The 7157-nt window shown below is 48.3% G+C and overlaps 1 pseudogene; it reads right to left on the reverse strand.

Moving 5' to 3' along the window:
- Positions 1–480: 480 nt before the first annotated feature.
- LOC124529223 (F-box only protein 46-like) lies at positions 481–6085 on the reverse strand (annotated as a pseudogene).
- Positions 6086–7157: the final 1072 nt, after the last annotated feature.

The following is a 7157-nucleotide window of genomic DNA, read 5'->3' on the forward strand; positions in this document are numbered from 1 at the left end:
CCATTTTTCCAAAAGCATTTGCTCAATTTCTATCTCTTTGTCACATTTTGGTAATTCTCACAAAATTTCAAACTTTTTCATATTATTATATTTGTTATGGTGATCTGTGATCAGCAGCTAGGACTCGCTGAAAGCTCAAATGATGGTTAGCAATTTGTTAGCAATGAAGTATTTTTAAATTCAGGTATGTATATTTCTTTTTAGACAATGCTATTGCACACTTAATGTACTACAGTATAGGGTAAACATAACTTTTATATACACTGGGAAGCCAAAAAATTCATTTTACTTGCTTTATTGCAATATTTGCTTTTTTGCAGTGGTGTGGAATTGAACCAATATCTCGAAGGTATGCCTGTACTGTCTCATAGTTCTGGAGATCAGAGTTCCAAAATGGGTCCCAGTGCACTAAAATCCATTCCTTCTGAAGACTCTAGGAGGGAATCTATTTTCTTTCCTTTACTGACTTATAGAAGCTGCTCACATTCCACAGTCCCCTCTGTCTTCAAAGCCAGCAATGGCAGTCAATTCTTTCCCACCCTGCATCACTAGGACAATAACTTTTATGTTTCCCTCTTCTACATTTAAAGGACCCTTGTGATTACATTGGGCCGCCTGAATAATACAGGATAATCTCCTATATTTTACGGTCAGCTGATTAACATCCTTAATTCCATCAGCAACCTGCATTCTTCCTTATCATGGAACATAACAAATTCACAGGTTCTGGAGATTAAGACATAGACATTTTTGGGGGAGAGGAGCAATATTTTATCACACCCAGCATTGTATATTCTTCAAAGAATGCCATGCAGGTCAATGGATATTTCTATTAAAAAAATAAAACATGAGAAAATGAAAAGTTTATCATATCTCAATGTTTTTTAATGCAAGAACACAATGATCTATTTTATGGTTTGGGTTGGAGGTTGTCATGGACACTGTCATTTGTGATTATTATTCCCCCCCCAGATAAGTTAGAAATGTTGTCAAAGTGCATAAAGCAAATGCTGCTGGTTCTGTGTACTGTCAAAATGAGCATTAAATGCACTTACTTGCTAAATGATGTCGTGTAGATAATGTGTGTTTGGAGAAGAATGAGTGTCTCTTCCTTTCCATTCTTCCTGGTAATTCAGTTACTTGAGATGGGCAGAGGACCTAAAATTCATCCATTTATTCCAAGTCATCAATGCATTCAGCATATATTTTAAAAACATGTGGCAAATGGCAGTCAGAGCAGTATATGCTGGGGAAATTATGAACAAAACCAAACGTGTTCTTTGTGCTCTTGAAAAGTTTAACCTAGTGAGGGTCCATGTGGGAAGTCTTATAAACCTTACACTGAGCCAGACCTTGAAGCATTAGCAGGATTTAGAGAGACAGGGAGAAGAAGGAAGAAGAAGTTTTCAAGACCGGAGGAAAGCTGAGTCAAGCCACTGTGGCAGGAACTCACCAGATACAGGTCTCTGTACTTTCATCTTTTCTGATTTCTAACTGCTATGATGGTTCCCATGATACTACCTTCAGGCCCACAACTCAAAATCAAGGTAAGAGCAGTGAGGAAAATCCATTTTCAGGATTCAGAGAAGAGAATCAGAAATCCCACTTTGGGGAAAAGACAACAATTGTGTTACAGTGAACAAAGGCAAAACCTCTTGGTGCCAAGTTTGGGAAATGCTGAATGTCAAAGGCCAGCTCATGACATTTCATCAGAAAAGGACACATGAGGCACACATTCCGAAGAGCTGGTACAGAGTGTTGGACAGATCAAGAGCTAAAAACAGGCTCAGAACAGAAAACAAGGCATGCTTTCCCCCCTAAAATGTTAGCTGGATTTTTGGAACAAATCTTCATAATTTTATTTGAATAGCACATCAGGCCTTGAACTCCAATGCTTCATTTTGAATGATTACCAAGTTGCTACATTGGTTTGAGGTCTTTTTATTGAGTTTCCATTAAAAATTGTTTCAAAAAATGCTTTGTCCCTGAACAAATGCATTAAGAACTAAAAAGCAAAGGACAAAAACACAACCCTGATTTTTGCAAAGCCGTTAAAGACTTCAGGAGGTAAGGAAGAAGGAGGCTTACTGCAAAGATCCATAATCCTGGGCTGTGCAGCTGTATCCGTTAATGGTGACTGCTGTAACAGACGATCCTCAAAATCTCAGTAATTTGGTATAATAAAAGTTTATTGCTTGTTTTTGTCACAGTTTGATGTGGTCAGTGAGCTCTGCTCCACATAGCCATTCAGGGAGCCAATTTTCTTCTGTGCTGAGGCACAGCCATCTTTAATATGTGGCCTTGAGGAAACCCTCATATCCACTCACCAGTCAACAAAGGCCAATGCAGAGAAAGATTGAGAAGGCACATCACCTCTACACTGTCTGCCAGGGCACATCCCTTCTGCTCAGTTTCCATTGGCAAGAGTATGTCACATGGCTCCCTCCAACTCTAAGGTCTCTGGGAAATGTGGTATAATTGTGAACCCAGGAAGAAAAAACCAGCTTAGTAACCATTTAGTGCTGTACTTTAGTACTCTCATCAGATTTTCAAGTTATTTGGCAAAAAGGAAGTCCAGTTGACACTGTTTGGCTGTCGTTCTAGTGGGTCACCAGCTTCTCCTGTTCATCTACTTTCTTGGTGTTCACATCTGGATTTGTTGGAGAGACAGGGGTGAGGAAGGGAAAGGAGAGGAATCACCTGAAGCGTGTCTTCCCCAGGCAGACATAGGATACTTTTCAGGTGATTCCTGCTTCTGTTTTATTCTATACCCTCACGCTCACCTAAGAATTTCCCCATCCAAAAGAGCCTCTATTGAACATGGACACAAGAATCTCTATAGTTTCAGCCTCCTTAATTATGTGGTGCTGAGGTACCACAAACAAATGTGCATTTCTGATACTGACAGCAACCTTGCCCACCATGATTGTACAGAACTAAGCTTCCTTGTCACAGATGCTGTCTTTGAGAATCAAGATGAAACTGCCAGTAATGATTATCTGTATGTCCAAGAAACAGGGTGAAGCAACCACCACCTTGCTACTTCCCTCTGCCCTGCACATGTGGCCAAAGCAGCTACCTGCCCTGCTGTGGAAACAGCCTCATGGATCACAACCACTATCTGCTCTCACACCTTGCCATGTTGTCTGGGCTAGAGAGACCAGGGTTGGTCCCCTTAGGTTAAATTTTTTTTTGCCTTATAAATATTGATTTTATAGAAAGGACCAATTCAAAACTGGTCAGATGACACACACCAGAAGCTTCCAGAACCACAAGGATAAAAAACCAAAACCAAAACCAAAACCAAAAACCAAAACCAAAACAAAACAAAAAAAACCCTGAACGAAAATACCCCAGAGCAAACTGCCTGAAAAATCAAGGTCTCAGGTGTCCAAAGGATTCTAAAGAAACTCATGTGGCTGGGGCTGGAGAGACCCCAATGCCTGAACAAATACCCAGAATGTAAGGAAAAACAATCCAGAAATTCAAACCCACAGTCCCTGCCCACTGGCCCCCACACTGTCAAGAGCTAGGCAAAGGGCTTCACAGCTTTTTTTGGGGGGTGGGGTGGGGCATAGAGAAGCAATGGAAATAGTTTAAATAATGGGAGATAGGGAATTTTTATATTTCAGCTTTATTTTCTCTTCTTTAGGGGAAGTGAAGAGACTGGTAGCTTTAGGTTAAGGAGAAAACAGGGATTTTTCTTTTTTTATTGTTTTAATGGGGAAAAGGTCTAGAAATGGCAGGTTGCCGTGAAAAGTGCCACATCTGTTCTGTGATCTGATGGCCCCCAATTCCTAAAGAGGAGGTAAGCCCTGGTGTGGCAAGTCAGGAGAGATACTGACTTTGCATGCTACATCCTCTTGGGAGAACACAGCTCCAGAGACAAAGAACTGGCTGGCATGGGTTGTGTGTGGGGGGGGGGCAGCAGAAGGGGGCCAGATGGGGGAACCTTTAAGTAGTACCAAAATCAGCTTCCGTCTGCTCCCTGCTGGTGGGTCCTGGGGTGTAGAGTGGCAAGGAGGGTGTTGGGGCTGAATGGAGAAGAAATTGAAATGCTGATAAAAACCACCCTACTTGAGGGGTCCACAGGCCCTGTGTCTGAAGACTAGAAAACCAATAGGGGTTGGTTGATCAGAGTGCCTTCTCAATTATCCCCCTGAACCCCATCTCAGTTCTGGAAGGGGATCAATACCGCCTGGAGGGTGACCCAGTCTTGGCCCTGGGCTCCCAGGGGCGGGGGGGGGAGGGGTGGACACAGTGGGCTCCCCCCCCCCAACACCTTCCCCGGCTTCACCTCCCTTCCTCCCTTCCCGTTGCAGGGCAGCACCCAGTTGTTATTCTGCAGACCCAGGCGGCAGCCAGGCGTCTCGTGGTCCACTCGGCGGCAGCACATCCAGTAGGAACGTCCGTAAGGCAGGTCGAGGTGGTAGGGGCTTCGGGTGCTAGCTGCACAGCAACAGGTCACCCTTCTCGTATCTCTTGCGGCACTGCTTCCAAGGGTCATAGCGATACAGGGGGTCGCGGCTCCAGCGCGAGTCTGTGGCCCGCACACCGAACGCCTCAATGATGCCCTTGAGGTGGTGGCAGGTGCACTTGAGGGCCGCCAGGGCCCGCGTGGGCAGGAAGCTGAAGATCTTCACCAGCACCTGCTCGGGCAGCAGCAGCACGTACTGCGGCGGCTCCAGCAGCGCTGGATCTTGAAGCGGATCTCCAGGAAGTCGTGTGACACGTGCCGATACAGGCGGCACAGGGAGGTGTCCACTGTCCCCTCAGCGTCATCCAGCGGTGGCGGGGGAGTCGGCTGGGGGCGGCTCGGGGGGCCCGTCCGGACGCCGGGACTGGAGGAAGAAGAGCTGGAGGAAGAAGAGTCAGGTGGGGGCGGCTCCTCGGGGCTGACCGTCAGGCACACCGTCTCCTCTTTCACATTCTTGGTGCATCCTTGCCAAAGAAGATGCACTCGTCCACCACACCCGTCACTACCACGTCCACGTGGAAGCCTGACGCGCCGCAGTCCTGGGCAGGGGCTGGAGGGGGCGCCGGGGGAGTGTCCTCAGGCCTGGCAGGGACCGTGGTCTCCCGCTCGCTGGCTTCATCCGCCCGAGCCAAGAAGGAACTCCACATTGCTGGGCAGGACATCCCGAGAGGGGCTGATGAGCTGGTACAGGTCACTGGTGATCTTGTCCTTGGCTCGGGCCCCGGGGCCTGGGCTGCCAGGGTAGGCACAACTGGCCAGCCACTGCTCCCGTTGGGCAAGCTGTCATCGGGAGCCTGAGGCTCTCGGCCGTTGGAGATAGGAAAGGCGATGCGCACCTTCCCTGGGCCGGGCCCAGGCTGCTCCTCTTTGCGGAGGCCTTTGGCTGGAGGGCTGTCCCGCTGGGCCTCAAAGTGGGCCACTGCCTCAGCTATGTGGCTGCAGTCCCCGCCACCAGACCTCCGTTTGGACCCCAGACCTTTGGCAGGCCCACCCTGCTCAACCGACACGGAGACCATAGGCGCTGGGGTGCCTGGGCATGGGTAGTTCTGTAGGGCCAGGACGGCCCGCTGTTCCACCAGGGCCACCATCTCGGCCACAGAGAGCAGGTCTACATCCTCACCAGCTGAGTCTGGGCCCCTTCAGTGGCAGGGGGCCCTCTAGGCCCCGTGGGTCCGGTGGAGCCTTAGTAGGCTGAAGACAGCGCCTCCTCCGCTTGGCCTTGGAGCTGTCACTGCCCCAGTGCCCCTTGACCTTCATGGAGCTGGCCCGGCTGTCCCCACCACACTGGTGGGCCACAAGAAAGGCCACCTTCTCCTTTGTATTCCCGGGCTTGGTAATGTACCACGTGTCCAGCAGGACTCGCCCCTCATCGCCAGCAGCTGCTGCGGAGAGAAGCAGGGCAGGCTGGGAGGCAGGGGCGTCAGTGGCCAAGGTGGGTGGGGTGTTCTCTGAGTGGGCAGGCCTGTGGTCTGGCTCAGCCCCGCTGGCCGGCTCTGGGCAGGCTGATGGCTTAAGGGCTGCGGCAGGTGGGAGTGGCTGGTTCTGGGAGTAGGTGCCAAAGGGCCAGGGGCACCAGAGCTGGAAGGGCAGGAGGCCGCTGCGGTCCATCCTGGTAGCAGACAAGCCGGGGTTCACCACATTTCAGGACCTGCTGGATGGTCAGGGGAGGCTCCACAGGCCACCATGTCTCCGCACTGCAGCTCTTCTTGGCTACCTGGGTTTCCCCCACTCCCCCTTAGGTTAATTTTAGGAACATTAGTTATTTGTTAATTTCTTTAAAATTTTTTAAATGTTTATTTATTTTTGAGAGAGAGAGAAAAAGAGAGAATGAGGGGGGATGGGCAGAGAGAGAGGGCGACATAGAATCTGAAGCAGGCTCCAGGCTCTGAGCTGTCACCACAGAGCCTGCTGCGGGGCTTGAACCCACAAACTGGGGGATCATCACCTGAGCTGGAGTCGGACAGTCAACAGACTGAGCCACCCAGGCACCCCTATTTGTTAATTTCTTGAGTATTTAGCACAGAGCAGCGCCTCCTCCAGGTAAAAGAGATGGTTACAGCTCATTGGTGCTCTCATACATGCCTTCTTCCTTCCTCAGACTCTACCCAGAGACACCTTAATGAGAATTACGAAGACCCTGGCTATTCTGAATGGAATCTGGGCCACATTAGATTGTAGTTTCCTACTGTGCTGAAAGGAGCTAACAAGTGAAGCAGAGAAATAAATAGGTTTGTCACAGCTAACTCCTTCAAATGGTGTTCCCATTAAAATAGACCCCATGAAGGAGACTTCTCACTGGTAATTGCCACCAATATATCCATCACAGTACAGATATTTCTACTAAACTCTAACCCACCAATATCACTAAAAAAAGAAAAAAGAACAAAATTATTCATGGAGGTCATTCATCAGGGTTATGTTTAGACTTCTGTTGTCAACTATTACCACTTCTTTTTCACACTGGAATCTTCCCCTTTACTATGGTGGTTTTGCCTCAGAGTTGATGTGCTTGCATTTCACAAACACACATGAGCTTCCTACAAAAGACTGCCCCTCAAAAAATATTTTTCGAGAAGATAGATGTAAGTTGGAGATTTGGCTTTATATACACAGTATATTACCCGTGTGACTTAACTCAAATTATTTAACCTCTCTGAGCCTTTAAGTTGCTGATAGTGAT

Source organism: Lynx rufus, unplaced genomic scaffold, assembly GCF_022079265.1.
Source record: "Lynx rufus isolate CCGP_SWC_20201006 ecotype Redwood Valley unplaced genomic scaffold, mLynRuf1.p SCAF_6, whole genome shotgun sequence".
NCBI lineage: Eukaryota > Metazoa > Chordata > Mammalia > Carnivora > Felidae > Lynx > Lynx rufus.